Genomic DNA, 17,004 nt, shown 5'->3' with positions numbered 1-17,004 from the left:
CATGTGTGAGCATTGTAAGATATTCTGCTTAAGGGTTGGGTCCCCTCTGGGAAGACCACCTTCATGCTTGCATTGAGAATGTCCCAAGTTCCCTCCCTGGCAGCAGCTCCAAGATAGGGCTGAGAGAGACTCCTGCCTGCAACCTTAGAGAAACCGCTGCCCATCTGGGTAGACATACCGAGCTAGATGGACCAATGGTCTGACTCTGTAGAAGGCAGCTTCCTACGACTCTCTTTAATGGCCCCTGTTGGGCCATTTCTGACATTCCCAACTGAACATTTCACCCCCCTAGCATGGAGAGGAGATCTGGTCTTGTGGTAACAAGCATGACTTGTCCCCATAGCTAAGCAGAGTCTGCCCTGGTTGCATCTGAATGGGAGACTTGATGTGTGAGCACAGCAAGATATTCCCCTCAGGGGATGAAGCCGCTCTGGGAAGAGCAGAAGGCTTCAAGTTTCCTCCCTGGTTTCTCCAAGATAGGGCTGAGAGAGATTCCTGCCTGCAACCCTGGAGAAGCTGCTGCCAGTCTGTGAAGACAATACTCAGCTAGATAGACCAATGGTCTGCCTCAGTATATGGCAGTTTCCTAGTGTAAACTGACTGGACATGATAGCCTGCATTTTCTTCTTAGTAGAAGTTGGAGTCAGCAACACATTTATGCTACTATACCACCAGGGACTGCACAGCTGAGCAGACAAGAGAACATGTGGTGCACACAGCTGAGACAAGATGGCCCTTGTTGCTTAGTATGCACAGGCATGGGCAGAATATTCATCCAGCACCCAGGAATGCAATCTCCTCCCAGCAGCTACACCCAAAGGGAAGCAAATGATTTATGTGTCGAGTGGTCAACTGCATAATGCACACCCAGCAGCCAGGACAAGTGGGATATCATTGCTGAGTGTGCATGTCCTGGGGATGCGTGGCCATGTCGTGTGATGGACACTCAGCAGTCAAACCAAAAGGGACCCAGTTGAATGGTGCAGAACTGTACTACTTTGGTGAGTGTTCTTAATGGGTTTGGGTGGATGTACCTTTCCTGCCCCCACCCAGTATTGCCAAATATGGAGGGAATATGGTGCCTCCCACCACACACATATGGTGCCCACACCACACACCTAGCTGCTACCTCCACTTGACAGCTCTTTTTAAACAATGGATGGCAGAGGAACAGAAGGCCTTCCACTCTGGCTGTACCTGGTCAATGGAGCCCTCTGTCCATGTCTGCTGCTGGATCTCCTTCCAAAGGCTTCTTGAGGGTTGCAAGCTGCTCTTCCTTCAAAATTACAACCCACAGATCCCTCTCACCTCTGAAAAGGCCAACTTCTCAACGCTTCCCCACAGCAGGCTGCGGCCTTCCACATCCCACAATGCACCATGTGATGAGTGCAGTGCACTGTGGGATTCTCCCCCAAGCGGGGCGCTCTAGGCACCCAGCTCTGTGTCAGTCGGAGCAGATACACAACCAGGGACTGGGTGGAAAGGTGCACTTGTGCCCTTCCACTCTGGTAAATACCTTGGACTACTCGGCAAGACGGCACTGGGATCGCCCCTGATCCTGGAACTTCACATGAGCAGCCCGACACAGGTAGGACTGAGCAAGCCTGGGTAGAGCTGCTCCTGTGAACAGCATTAAGGAATGTCAAAATACATCTTAGTCCCTTTGGTGAATTGGTTCCAATGCTCACACGTGTTAGCAGATAGCTTTGTATTCTATGCCCCTTCCCCAAGACTCTCAAGGTCTGACCCAGAGCTACATGTCTTAATGTCCATTTTATGCCTGACATGCACACTGGACCTGAGGTGGGAAGCAATAGGAATGTACCCCGGGGTCCTGCCCCTACAATAATTTGTTCCCCAGCTGCACGGCTGCATCTCTTCAGAGGCAAATACTACATGTGGGGAGGGTTTCTTCCAGTTTTATGGATAACTAACTTGCATGTCCTATTTTGCCATCTCCAGAACACCGTATATACCAGACATATGCCACATTTGCACGTAACATGTAATGGCCCATCCCCATCCCCCACAATTACCTGTCCTCGTTTGCATGTAGAAGCCAGACCTTGAACTGCAGTCAGAGAGACTATAGAGAGGAGGAGGAACTGGCTGCATTGGCAGGGGAATGGGCTGTGTGGGCTTCCTTCAGGAATGATGGACAGCCCAGCCAGCCAATCTCAGCCTGCGTGAGGGAAGAGCTTCCTCCCACAACTCCAGTTACTGCAGTGTCCTTCATTCAGATGTTATCACGCAGCAATGGAACCTCATCTACAAGAGGCAAAACTGACTACAAACCTAAGGTTCAGCTTGGAGTTTGAGGGTGGGGGAGATCCTCAGGTTGTCTTTTGTATACAAACCACAGCTGCACATATTTGGAGGTACAAGAAATTCAGCTTGAGGCCCCATCAATCCTGGTTTCCCATTATGTGAGAATGTGGCCATAATGTGCACCAGGGCTATAACCTTTGCTTGTTTGTTTCATCATCTGAAAAGAATTTGGGCTGTGGTCCAAAGTTGCACACATCCGCCTCCATCACGCCCTCTTTGGCCACTTTAATCACTGATTAGTAAATCAACCCTTGCTTCATTCTCCTCCTTTATCTACCACATACCAGCTCAGTGGTGACACACTCCCTTCCCTCCGCTTCCCAACGGCCATCTCCTGAAACACCCAAGGGTGGAAATGCATCTTAGAACCTATTGCATGATCATACCAGTTCTCCAATGTGTTAATGGATACAGTTAGATTTCTGTTGCATGCTCCAAGAGATAATGTTTTGTAAGGCTTCCAAGCAATAAGCATGGGTGATGTAATCTTTACACAGGCCTTATGCTCCTCCGGTAGAGAGTACTTGTGGTGGGACAAAATGGCTGTGCCCTTGGTGGCCAGGTTGCTGTGCTTGTGCATTGGACATAAGAGGGCAGTTCTTTCCAAGAAGAAGGAGGGGGAGGAGGAGGAGGATAAATTTTAAAATACCATAATCATCAAACAATAAAACAATGTAAAAATCCTGAAAAATCGTTACAATTAAAACCCTTTAAAACAATTAGAAAACACTGGAATGCCAGGCCAAACAGATAGGTCTTAAGGTCTCTCCTAAAAACCAATAAGGAATTCAAATTACAGATTTCTGCCGGGAGTGCATTTCACAGTCTCGGAGCGGCTACAAAGAAGGCCTGCCTCTGAGTCACCACCAGATGTACCAGTGGTAACTGGAGACAGACCTCCTCAGATGACCTTAATGTGCGGTAGGGATCATGCAGAGAAGGCACTCTCTAATGTAACCTGGGCCTAAACCATTCAGGGCTTTAAAGGTAATAACCAGCACTTTGTATTTTGCCTGGAAACATATCGGCAGCCAGTGCAACTATTTCAAAACAGGCATTATATGGTCTCTTCGAGTTGCCCCAGAGACCAGTCTGGCTGCTTCATTTTGAACTAACTGAAGTTTCCGAACTACGTACAAAGGCAGCCCCATGTAGAGCGCATTGCAGTAGTCAAGCCTGGAGGTTACCAGCTGGTGCACCACTGTTTTGAGGTCGTCCTCTTCAAGGAATGGACGCAGTTGTCGAATCAGCCGAAGCTGATAGAAACACTCCTAGCCATGGCCTCCACCTGAGGGTGAGGAGTGTAACCCTATTTAGCACAGGGAGATCTAATTCACCCCTCAGATTCTGAGTCCCTACAATGAGCACCTCCATCTTGCTTGGATTCAGCTCCAATTTTTTCTCCTTCATCCAGCCCATTACTGACCATAGGCAGGCATTTAGGGAATGAGCACCATTTCCTGATGATGCAGATGAAAAAGAGAAGTAGATTTGGGTATTATCAGCATACTGATAATGGCATACTGTTATCAGCATACTGATAACACCCAGCACCAAAACTCCTGATAACCTCACCCAGCGGTTTCATGTAGATATTAAAAAGCATTGGTGACAGAATGGAGTCCTGGGGGACTCTGTATAACAGCTCCTGTTTTGAGAAGCAACTGTCACCAAGCTCCACCATCTGGAATCTACCCGAGAGATAGGAGCGGAACCACCGCAAAGCAGTGCCTCCTATCCCCAACTCCCCCAGCTGACCCAGAAGGATACCATGGTCGAGGGTATCAAATGCCACCGAGAGATCCAAGAGAACCAACAGAGTCACACTCCCTCTGTTGATTCCCCGGTAAAGGTCATCCATCAGGCCAACCAATCCTGTCTCAACCCCATAGCCTGTTCTAAAGCCAGGTTGAAAGGGTCTAGATAATCAGTTTCCTCCAAAACCACCTGGAGCTGGTCAGCCACCACCCTCTCAATCACCTTGCCCAACCAAGGGAGACTGGAGATTGGCCTATAACTATCCATCGCTGAGGGATCCAGGGAAGGCTTCTTAAGAAGAGGTCTAACTATTGCCTCCTTCAAAAATGGAGGTACCCTACCCTCCCTCAGTGAGGCATTTATGATATTAACTAGGCCCTCTCCAACAATCTCTCTGCTAGATCGAAGCAGCCAAGTTGGACAAGGGTCCAGAGAACAAATGGTAGGCCGCACCGCCCCAAGCAGCTTGTCCACATCCTCAGGAGTCACAGATTGAAACGGATCCAATCTAACACTGCAAGAGGGATCGCTGGACACCTCTTTCATAGACCCTGCAGAAATAGTGGAGTCCAAGTTGGCCTGAATACAGGAGATTTTGTCCACAAAGAACCCACCAAAAGTGTCACAGCAGAGTGCCTCCGGGAACTGATTTAGAGCAGAAGGACCAGAAATTATACTCCTCACAACCCAGGATAGCTCTGCTGGACGTGAACTCACGGACGCAATGCGTGTTGACCAAAATCCCATTTTTGCCACACGCACCGCCACCGCGTAAGCCTTCAAATGGGTCCTATGCTGCATCCTGTCAGATTCGAACTGAGTTCTCCTCCACTTGTGCTCCAGTCGCCTACCCAGCCGCTTCAGCCCCCGCAACTCCTTGGTATACCAGGGGGCCATTTTTGAAGCAGGTCTGGAGGGACGCCTAGGAGCAATCGTGTCTACTGCCCTGGTGAGTTCTCTATTCCAGGTTCCCACCAGGGCATCGACAGAATCACCGGCCACACCAACTTCAAAACCCTCCAAGGCCTTTTGGAAACCTACTGGATCCAGCAGCCTTTTGGGGCGGACCATCCTAATATGTCTCTCACCCCTGCAGGGGTGGACTGTGGCTGTGATACCAACCTTAACCAGGTAGTGGTCTGTTCATGACAATGGGGAAACCACCGGATCTCCCACCCACGGAACACCCCCCTTGATCCAAACAGAAGAGCAAATCGAGTGTGTGGCCAGCCACATGTGTTGGTTCAAAAATTAATTGGGATAGGACCATAGTTGTCATAGCCACTATGAACTCCTGAGCTGCACCAGACAAGGCAGCCCCAAAGTGGATATTGAAGTCCCCCAGCACCAAAAGCCTGGGAGACTCCAACACCAACTCTGCCACCGGCTCCGTCAGCTCAGTTAAGGAGTCAGTTGGGCAGTGGGGTGAATGGTACACCAACAGAATCCCCAGTCTATCCCTAGTTGCCAGCCTCAGAAAAACACAATCAATATAAGTCAACTGTCTCACAGGGGCCCTGGTAAGAGAGATTGTATTCTTCTCTACCACAGCCACTCCACCCCACCCCCACCCCACCCCACCCACTTCCTCGAACCTGCTCCACAACAGACTAACTTGGAGGGTGAAGCTGAGCCCGCACTGGACCACTCGCCTCCCCCAACCAGGTCTCAGTAATACATGCCAGGTCAGCTCCCTCATCCATGATCAAATCATGGACAATTTCAATCTTATTCTGAACTGACATGGCATTCCAGAGGAACAAGGCCAGGCTCTGTGAGTAGTTGGAGCTGCTCCCCAAGGACTGAGAGTTAACAGAGCAGCGGGAAGTGGAAATAGTTACTAAATTACTAGTTTCCCTTCCCCTGTAATGGCCAGCTGCTCTGCCGGCACCAATTCTTCTATTCCCCACCGCTACAACAATAGCCGCCCCGTAACAGCCGGACACGCCCCCCCCGCATCATCCCACTCAAGAGAGACCGAACACATATCCGCAAAAGGGCCTGGCACAACTCAGTACAATAAAAACAACCCACTAGCCCAAACCTCCACCCACCGTGACAAACCGTCCCCCAAGCCCTCAGTCCCACCCCGAAGGTCCGGCCCTAAAGACCAGGCCCCCTTTGACAGCCGGCTTTGGCGGCCTCCTACAGGCAGGCCACTGGCCACACTGTCGGCCGCGTCTCAGGCGTGCCTTCATATATGCTCTTTGCCCTCCAGAAAAATGTTCCTGAGAGTTGCACAGCCCTCAGGGACATATTCCTGGAAGGCAAAGAGCACTTATGGAGGTGGTGGAGATCAGCAAAAATCACTCCCCCTGTGTGCATATTTGGGTGCTTGGGAAGACTCTAAGAACATAAGAACAACCCTGTGGGATCAGGCCCAAGGCCCCTCTAATCCAAAGACCTGTTTCACACAGTAGCAAATCAGGTGCCCCTGGGAAGCCCACAGGCAGGAGCAGAAGGCATGCACCCTCTCCTGCTATCTTAACTCCTCCGTCTGAGTTAAAAGCAACCTCTCCTTGTGAGGAGGCATCTGCTCTGGATGTCAGCCACTGTTTTTAAAGGTCTGCTCCTCAAAGCTGAACCGCGAAAGAAAAATGTGAAAATGTTTGAAACACAAAAAGTCCTTTGAAATCTGAATTATAAATAATGTTCATAAAGGTGTGAAATTTAGCTTGAGTGTTAATAATGGAAGCTTGGGGTGACATACATATTGTACATATAAATAAATAGGCAAGCACAGACCACTCCTTGGGTGCTTCGCTCTTCATTTTTATTTATTTATATATTTATTATTTAATAAATTGGTATACTGCCCACTACCAAAGTCTCTAGGCGGTTTTCAGTATAAAACAAACTAAGAACAAATCAAACCAAGAATTCAACAGTTAAAACATAAAACCAGATTAAAATAGTAATTAAAAAAATCAATTAACTAAAAGGTTTGGCAGAAGAGATGCGTCTTCATTTTGCACCACTAGCTGGATTAGTGGGATTGGGGTAATATTTTCAGACGTCAGGCTGGATCTGGAGATCTTATTCATTTTCAGTATGTATACAACCTGCCCCTTCCAGGTTGCCCACTAACAAGTAGTAAATTTAGGGTTCTTCTCACCCCTTGAGCAGAAGAGAGGACGTGCAGGGAGATCAGGCAGGTGAGGAGAAAACAAGCGAATACCTGGACCTTCATCTTTGAGTTCCTCCTTTCTCTCCTGAGTTGGGTTCAAGAACGATAGTGGAAAGATGACTATTTATGCTGGTTGCCCCCTTAGACAGTACTAATCTCTGTGTAATAAACCCTGTGTCTCAGATTTAGCAGTAATCACTGCCTCCTTATCCACATCCTATTTTGTTCTGAACAGACCTTCACATCCTCTTTCTTTACTCTGGGAACCGTTCTGAATCTGTGGTGCTTCCTATTGTTTTGCTCATTTCTCCTTTCCTTATATTTTGTCTTCAGTCAGACTTCCGTTCTCTGCTGATGTTACAGAAAACATTGCAGAACCTGATGGAGAAAAATCCGAGTTTCCGATTCTTTAGGACAGTTCGCACGATCGTCGTTTGTGTGCTCAACATTTTCTTTCATGATTCAGCTGATTGCTGGTGGCTACTATCTAATGAAATATTGACCGCCTCCTCCCAAATGGGATTGTATGAGGCCTGGATTCTGGCATGAAACAGTTTAGCAAGGATGTGAGCAGCCAGGAAAGGAAATGGAACGCTGACTCTTTCAGCAGTCTAGGAAATGCCAAACATTCGCTGTTTGACTTCACAAAGAGGATCACTTCCCAGTATCACTAGCACTGTTGGTCTGGGTATGTGTCTGTCCCTCTCTGTGCTACTTTGTAAGTAAACAAATATTATGAAAATGCCACATCTTGAGTGCTCTCTCCAGGGAAATGCACCTGGAAAACTTTGCCCCCTGAAACTTGCTGATACTCAGGAAACCACCAAAAAGTCTCACACACACACACACACACACACTTGCTCTGTTTACAGAATAGAGGAAGCTTTGGAGGTGACCCTGCAAAAGTACAACCACAAGGGCATAACCACTGGAGGCCTGAAAATTGCATAACTTTATTCATGTACCCACTCAGCAGACCATGTTAGTAGCTTCAGAAGCTGATTATGGCTAAAGCTTCCTGACTGATGAAATTCGGGGGGGGGGGGCAGCCTGTGGTGTATAAGAACAGCCTTGCTTGCTGGATCAGTCCCAAGGCCCATCTAGGCCAGCTTCCTGTTTCCCACAGTGGCCCATCAGATGTCCTTCGGAAGCAGGAGAAAAAAGTATGCCCCCTTGCTCCCCTGCAACTGCTGTTCAGAGCCATCCTCCCTCTCAGCCTCCAAGTTTGAGTTTCAAGACCAAAAAGTTGACACACAGGGAAGAAGATTTTCAAATAATGCTTTTTTATTTGCAAGGGGGTGAGGAAATGAGAAGCAGCGAAAGTCTCATCTCCTGCAGATAGCACTCAAGCGGGATTGATAGAAAGGTTGTGCCCACTGATGAACCGTAAGGCATAGGGTATCTGGACAGCCATTGTGAAGGTTTCCTGGGTCTTTATTAAAGAAAAGAAAAAAAGAAACATCAGACACAGAAGGGGAATTTCTTTGGAAACAACAACCCAACCCTCAAACACTATGAACATAACAACATAAGAAACGGTGAAGGGACACCTCCTAGGAATGTGCATGAATTCCATATGAATCGATTCAAATTCAAATCTCACTCGAATTGATTTGAGTTCAAAACCATTGAATAGAGAGGAGATTCACTCGAATGGATTCAAAATTTCCCATCAATCCATTTGGTCAAATTTTGAAGGATGACCAGCTGAAGCCCGTACTATGACTGGGGATGGGCGGAAGGGATAGATTCTCCAATGTGGATTGAGGGGCTGGGGGCAAGGATGAAACAATGGTCATGCTGGCCATGCCCCCCAAGGGCCCACTGGTCAATAAGAGGCCAAACCTTGCTTTTTGCCTCATTATGAGGCTGGGACAAAGAGCCCTCTCCAAAAACCAAGCTGAGGGGGGTGGTCATATTCAATTGGTCATTCTGAGTATTGGCAGAAAGCAAGATGCAACTAGTAAGAATATTTGAATACTTTCTCATAATAGATGCATAATTCTTGATTCCTGATTCTTACCTGTTTACTTCTTCTGTTAAAGGAAAGGAAAAGGGAAGTGTTTAGAAAACCACATAATTATTATTCACATCTTTATCTCAGCATTCCGGTATCCAGAAAAACAAAGTTAATGGAGCACTCGCTGCATTAACCTCAATTAAGGGGAGGGGAAATTAGGCAGACTAGATGCCTTGGAACCACCAAGCTCGCCTGTGAGCCCGGTGGTTCCGACAATTACCAGAAGGCGGGCTAGGCTCCCTTAGCCTGCTTTCTGGTGATGGTCAGAATAGCTTCCTGAAATTTAACATGCAGGAATATGTATATTTCCAGTTCAAAACAATTGAAAAGCTCCAATGAGAAGAGAACACCAATTGAGGACAGGTTTCCATTGGCCTAACAATGAGTGGATGCAAAATTCATTAATGTATTCCAATAGCATTTTGTGGGGTCTCTTTGACCCCTAGTGCTATAAGTGCTTAGTAATTTCATTTCCCCACGCACTGCAATGGCGTGGTAAATAACCAAAGTTCTGTATGAGTATAAAGTGCATTTTTAAACAATGTTACAAGGGGTGGTGCATGAAACATTACAGGGCACTTAATTCCACTATGGATGAACCCAACCCATTTCCCCTTGTTTTCATTTGCTCCAAGAATGAAAAGGGAGAATATTTAATGCAGTGTGGTAGTAAATGCCTCATATTCACATCTCGATACTTACTCCAATGGCCTGCAGAAAACAAAAAGAAGAAAAAGAACAAGTTATCAATTTCACCAATGATTAAGATTGATTTTATTACCGGGACTAGTCAGTGTGGGGGTCATGGGCGATGTGCCATGCTGACCTGGTTACCATGTTTTCCAACCCCAAAGAGGTGCCCAAAGCAACTACCCCCAAAGAAGAGAGGAAGCTCTCATGAACACTGCCTGTGGCTTTGTCCGTGTTGTCAGAAAGTCAAAACTAAATGGTGAAAGGGGATCTCCCAATGCAAAGCTAGCAAAGGTGGATTATTCGTGTTGTTAGTCTTCTTACCTGAGTACCGCTGTTCTGTAGTAGTAAGGGTGGTAGGTGGGAGAGAAAACAATAAGAATTAAGAATATCCCCAGATAGCCAATCCTTATTTCAATTCGCTCCTCAAAACATGTTTCCCATGGACCCAATTGTCTAGCTCCTTAGCTTGAACCTCTTATTGAATACCTACCGACAACTCAATAAGATCATTCACAAGACCAAATCTGCAGGGGCAAGGGAGGGCTGGGAGAAAGGCAGGAGATTATCTGTCTTCCTCCCACATGACCTGGAGCCCGATCAGGTGGGCTCTGCTGCTTGTGCCCGCCCTCAAGATCTGGGGTGGCAAACTGCAGATACAGGAGCTAGAAGTCCTCAAGCATCCCACAATGCAGTGTGCCAGTAGTTTTCTGCCTTGGGGTATTTTCCTGCTGGTCCTAATAGGACAACTGCACACTCTTCTCCTTTGGAATAAATTCGAGGATTTCTCCTACTCACACTGGAAATCAGAAGGATTGGGACACAGTGAAAAAGGAACCGAAAGAATTTAGCAGGAGGAGAGCAACTGGCCCTACTGATTCCAAGCACAACATCCTTCCAGTGGCTGTTGTTGGTATCTACCTTATATTGGTTTGTTTTTAGTTCGTGAGCCTTTTGGGACCGGGAAATATCTTACTGATTACTTTTTGATGTAAACTGCTTTGAAGACCTTTGTTGAAAAGTGGTATATAAATAGTAGTAGTTGTTGTTACTTTTTGTGAAATCTAGCCGCTCGCCGCCCAAATGGGTGGCGTGGCTCATTTGCCCCAGCCCCCTTACAAGGAGCATGAGGCAAGGGCCTCTCCTTATTGGCTCCTTCTTGGCTGGAGGCAGGGCATGGAGCACGCAACGGCCCGGAGCTGTGTCTCCTTTACCAGTTCGTTGCTCACTGGCACTCTCCATCCCTTCCCTTGGATATAGACTGGGCTTGCTGGTCGCCGTATGCGGCCGGGCAAGAATTTTTTGGGCATGCACTCGATTGGCCTGGAGGGCATTCCTTTTTTTGCCTGCCTTGTTCTATATCCTTTAGTTAGTCAGTTACTGTTGCTTTATGGGCACAATTTTGGCAGGCACAGTGTGATGGGGAACAACAGCTAAGCCTTGGTGAGCACCTTAGGTAAGCGTTTGGCATCATGAAGGGCTGTCAGATCCCATGAGGCTTGGAAGATCAGGGATGCTGGCTTACCCCTTCTACTTTGTTGAATGACATCCTTCCGAAAGGCTAGGTGGCTTTGGGGGGCGGGTGCCGCCAACAACAGAGACCTGACCTTAGGTCAGCTAAGATGGGCAGCCTCCTCTTTAAGGCTATGGGGCTGCCTGGAGCCAAGGTGTTATCGCCCGTGTCTACTAGGCTAAGGCAGCCACTTGAGTGGTCGGCCTTGTAGGAACCGCACTCTTGGGGGTGGAGCGCCAATCCCAGTCTATATTCTCTTACGGAGGACACAATTTATTTCGATTGCTGATATTGAATATATTGAAATTTCAAAATATTGAAATTTATTTATTTCAATAAATTGTGACACTTATATACCAACTAACTTGTGTCTCGTGTCTCCCTGGGATGTGGGAGCAAGGTCATCCCTTCTGCCTGTGGCCACCAGTGCAGATGCCGACTGGATGGTCCAAAGAGATCTTTTGAACCTCCACTTTAGATGATGCCAAAGTTGATCCAGGACTAGTCAAATCTACAAAAGCTTTCCACATGAATCCCAAACTGCAACTTAAGAATGCAGCAGTGCTTCCATGAAAACTGAGATGTTTAACAAATTGTTAGGCCCTATTTCCAAACCGAATGGGATGCCCAATGCACCTCCCTCAGAATGATGCTGGAGTGAACACTCTCTTTGGCATTCTGAGTGTTGTCAGGAAGCAAGAATGACATAGCCAAATTGAAGCCTAGATACAATCTTTGTCTAGTCTGGTACTTACGTCATTTTTTGTGCCCTATAATACAATAAAGAAAAATAAGAATTAATAAAGGCCACAAAGCACCAATCCTTACTTCCAAAGATTCTACAAAAAGCATGTTTTCCATAATCTGTAGTATATCATTCCTAAGTGCCATTGTCCAAATCTGCCACATGCATTTTGCCCCAAGCCCTTTCTTCTGCAGAATATTACACAGCAAACTCACTGAGGTAGTGAGGTCATTCAGATCAACCTTGGCCATGTGCTTGGGTGGTCTGTGATGAAGGCAAGAGGTTAACTGCCTTCCCCAGCGGATGAGCAGACCCATTATATTATTATAATATCATTTTACATTTTGTGATTGCTCACAAAATGTACCCAGTGCCTCTTTGAGCACCAGTTCAGATCCTTACTGGGGGTGGGAAAGAGATCTTCACACCTTCTAAGCTAGAGGTCATTTAATCTTCTCTGACACCTACCATGCCTATATAGACTTTCCACATGGATCCCAAGTGGCAGTTTGAGCACCCAGGTGTTGTTCAATGAAATGTGATTCATCATGTAACACCTTTCTTAGGCCACTTTTCCAAATCAAAGGGGATGCCAAAAGCAGCTGCCTCATTGCTGTTCTCAATGACACTGTCTTTGGCATTCATAGGAACATAGGAAGCTGTCATATACTGGGTCAGACCATCGGTCCATCTAGCTCAGTCTTATCTACACAGAATGGCAGTGGCTTCTCCAAGAGTGCAGGCAGGAATGTCTCTCAGCCCTCTCTTGGAGATGCTGCCAGGGAGGGAACCTGGAACCTCCTGCTCATCTCAGAGCACCTCCATCCCCTCTAAGGGGAATCTCTTACAGTGCTCAGACTTCTAGTCTCCCATTCATATGCAACCAGGGTGGACCCTGCTTAGCTAAGGGGACAAGTCATGGTTGCTACCACCAGACCAGCTCTCCTGGACAAGCACACAGGCCCTGGGTATATCCTGGTACTTGGGCTGTTCCAGAGCAATTTGGGATCCCCTCCCATTCTAAACGTTCAAGCTGATCTAGGTTCCTCCAGCTGCTCTTGGGGCAAGATTCCCATCCATGTCAGTCACTGTGGCCAGTAGCCAGAAATGATGGCAGCCATGGTCCAAACCCCACCTAAAGGCCCAGGTGGTGCAGCCACTCATCAAGCAAAAACAAAATGGCAAGAGAGGATCTCTTAACATACACCTAGCAGAGGTTGATTATTTGTATTTTTTGATACTCACCGAATTGCCCTGAAAGAGAATAAATAGGGGGAAAAGATTTAATAAGCATCATAAATATCCAATCCTTACTTCAAATCTCTCCACAAAAACCATGTGTTTCATGAATCCTGGACTATAAGCATTCACCTTCCATACTCTACTGCAACTAAAACCAATTATCTACAATTTTATCAAATGCATAATTTCTTCAGCATTTCCTCTCTCTCTCCCATTTTGCCTCCCCCTTCTCTCCATTTGTGACATTCTAGATAGCATAGGCATTGGGGCATAAACACACCCCTCACTGTATTATCATCAAGTCAACATGGACACCATTGCTTCTCTCTGATATATTAAAGAGAACTTGGATAACACTCCTCTAGAATTTGATTTAAAAGAGAAAAGAAGGGATTAAGAAGGTAGTTCTATTATTGTAATTGTTACTAATATATATGAGAAATAAAATATTATTTATTTATTTATACCCCCACGTTCAGAAGATCCAGTTTTCAATCCCATAGATTTTATGATCACTAAAGCAACCAACACTCCCTTTTATGACTTTTCTATCTGCCCCCGTTTTAAATTATCTATCCCATCCTCCACAAAGTTGGAATAATGTGCAACAGCAGAACTAGCATGCATGGAGATTACTGTGCTGGGAAATGCAGCTTTTTCTTTCACACAAAAATTCCTCTGTTTAAAGAGGAAGCACAATCATCTGCCATGCAAGAAAGAGGATTTCTGTGCACATCCGGAAGGCAAATTCTGCAGGTAGCCTGCCAGCTGTTCCTTAATGACTACAATTTGATATTTTGAAAGGCATTTCCGATACCTGGAAGCTGAATAGAGGAGGAAAAAGTGCAATAATGTAGAGTCTTCTTACCTGAGCAGATGTGAGGCCCTGCAGAGAGAGCAGGCAGAGGACGAAGAAACTAGCCACAAGCTGGAAGTTCATCTTTGCGTTGCTTCTTTCTCTTTTTCTCTGTTGAGTTGGGGTTGGGGAAAATAGCGAAGGAGGCCCTCTATTTATGCTGGGTGTCCACTTGGGCGGTACAGGTCTGTGTGGGCCAAGCCCAGGGACTCCACCTTAGAAGGAACCAATCCCTGCTTCTCCCCGCCCTCTTTCCTCTAATCAAAGTTACACAACTGCTTTTCTTTCCCTGGAAGCCCCTGTGTGTTGTAATCCTCTTGCTCTGGGGTTTGGTTAGGGGGTGGCCAATGGGGCATGGGCCCCACATGAATTCCTCAGAGTCCTGAATCTAATAACCACCTCCCTCCACCAGAGGCATAGGGACAACGGAGCAAGGAGAGATTACTGTCCGTTGGACGCCAGTGGTTTTTTTGGGGGGGGAGGCAGCCCCTTACCCAGCGTTTACTGCTCCTGCTTAGGTAGGATCAGGAGAATCTCAGACCCACTCAGAGGGGTAGGGGGAGGAGAGCTGGTCTTGTTGTAGAAAGCATGGATTGTCCCTTTTGCTAAGCAGGGTCTGCAATGGTTTCATTTGAATGGGAGACTACATGTGTGAGCATTATAAGATATTCTCCTTAAGGGTTGGGTCCCCTCTGGGAAGACCACCTTCATGCTTGCATGGAGAATGTCCCAAGTTCCCTCCCTGGCAGCAGCTCCAAGATAGAGCTGAGAGAGACTCCTGCCTGCAACCTTAGAGAAACCGCTGCCCATCTGGGTAGACATACCGAGCTAGATGAACCAATGGTCTGACTCTGTAGAAAGCAGCTTCCAACGACTCTCTTAAATGGCCCCTTTTGGGCCATTTCTGACATTCCCAACTGAACATTTCACCCCCCTAGCATGGAGTGTAAACTGACTGGACATGATAGCCTGCATTTTCTTCTTAGTAGAAGTTGGAGTCAGCAACACATTTATGCTACTATACCACCAGGGACTGCACAGCTGAGCAGACAAGAGAACATGTGGTGCACACAGCTGAGACAAGATGGCCCTTGTTGCTTAGTATGCACAGGCATGGGCAGAATATTCATCCAGCACCCAGGAATGCAATCTCCTCCCAGCAGCTACACCCAAAGGGAAGCAAATGATTTATGTGTCGAGTGGTCAATTGCATAATGCACACCCAGCAGCCAGGACAAGTGGGATATCATTGCTGAGTGTGCATGTCCTGGGGATGCGTGGCCATGTCGTGTGATGGACACTCAGCAGTCAAACCAAAAGGGACCCAGTTGAATGGTGCAGAACTGTACTACTTTGGTGAGTGTTCTTAATGGGTTTGGGTGGATGTACCTTTGCTGCCCCCACCCAGTACTGCCAAATATGGAGGGAATATGGTGGCCCCCCCCCACACACTTAGCTGCTACCTCCACTTGACGGCTCTTTTTAAACAATGGATGGCAGAGGAACAGAAGGCCTTCCACTCTGGCTGTACCTTGTCAATGGAGCCCTCTGTCCATGTCTGCTGCTGGATTTCCTTCCAAAGGCTTCTTGAGGGTTGCAAGCTGCTCCTCCTGCAAAATTACAACCCCCAGAACCTTCTCACCTCTGAAAAGGCCAACTTCTCAACGCTTCCCCACAGCAGGCTGCGGCCTTCCACACCCCACAATGCACCATGTGATGAGTACAGTGCACTGTGGGATTCTCCTCCAAGTGGGGCGCTCTAGGCACCCAGCTCTGTGTCAGTCGGAGCAGATACGCAACCAGGGACTGGGTGGAAAGGTGCACTTGTGCCCTTCCACTCCGGTAAATACCTTGGACTACTCGGCAAGACAGCACTGGGATCGCCCCTGATCCTGGAACTTCACATGAGCAGCCCTGCACAGGTAGGACTGAGCAAGCCTGGGTAGAGCTGCTCCTGTGCATAACTCTGCAGATGTGTCCCAGGAGTGAAATGTCTAACACTTGAGCGGAAACCATGTTTACTTTTAAGATATACAAGCTTTAACCTGTCCACAGCTTTATGAAAAATATTATTCCATCCTGCGCCAGCAAGTCTCAAAAAAAATCTCTGAATAAACTACTATCAGGGTAAGAGTATATGAATAAAACAGTACATTGCAGCAATAAAAACAAGATGAAAGCTAGCATTAGGTTTGCATCCTGTTGCATGATGGTCTTGCCAAGTGCTCATTACAGGATTATCTGCATACTGATAAATATTAAACTGAATCAGAACTGCTACAGGATATCCCAACACGTTCTCTCTGTCCCTTACCTTGTAGAAATACACTTACTTCTTAAAACTGGGGTATGACCCAGAATTCCAGCTAAACAAGCAAGTTTTAAATCTCATTGATTTGCATTTGACTAAATTTCACACAGGAAAAAGCCTATCATTTGAGACAGTTCACAATGTAATTTTTAAAAAGAACACCAACATTGTGCTTGTTACTACAGTATTGTTGCATTCTGTTCAGTAACTTTTGGCAGTGTGTTTGAACATTTGTGCCAAGGGGGATTCTGTAGAGAGTGTGGAGGAGAAGTCAAGAGGAAAAGGGAGGAGAAGGAGAAGGAGAAGGAGAACAGTTGCTGCTAAATAAACTATTATTACTCTACCTGGGTAGAGCTGCTCTTTGGAGGTACAAGAAATTCAGCTTGAGGCCCCATCAATCCTGGTTTCCCATTA

The sequence above is a fragment of the Hemicordylus capensis genome, chromosome 7, assembly GCF_027244095.1.
Source record: "Hemicordylus capensis ecotype Gifberg chromosome 7, rHemCap1.1.pri, whole genome shotgun sequence".
Classification (NCBI taxonomy): domain Eukaryota; kingdom Metazoa; phylum Chordata; class Lepidosauria; order Squamata; family Cordylidae; genus Hemicordylus; species Hemicordylus capensis.
The sequence above is the reverse complement of the archived record's forward strand: the minus strand, read 5'-3'. Positions refer to the sequence as shown.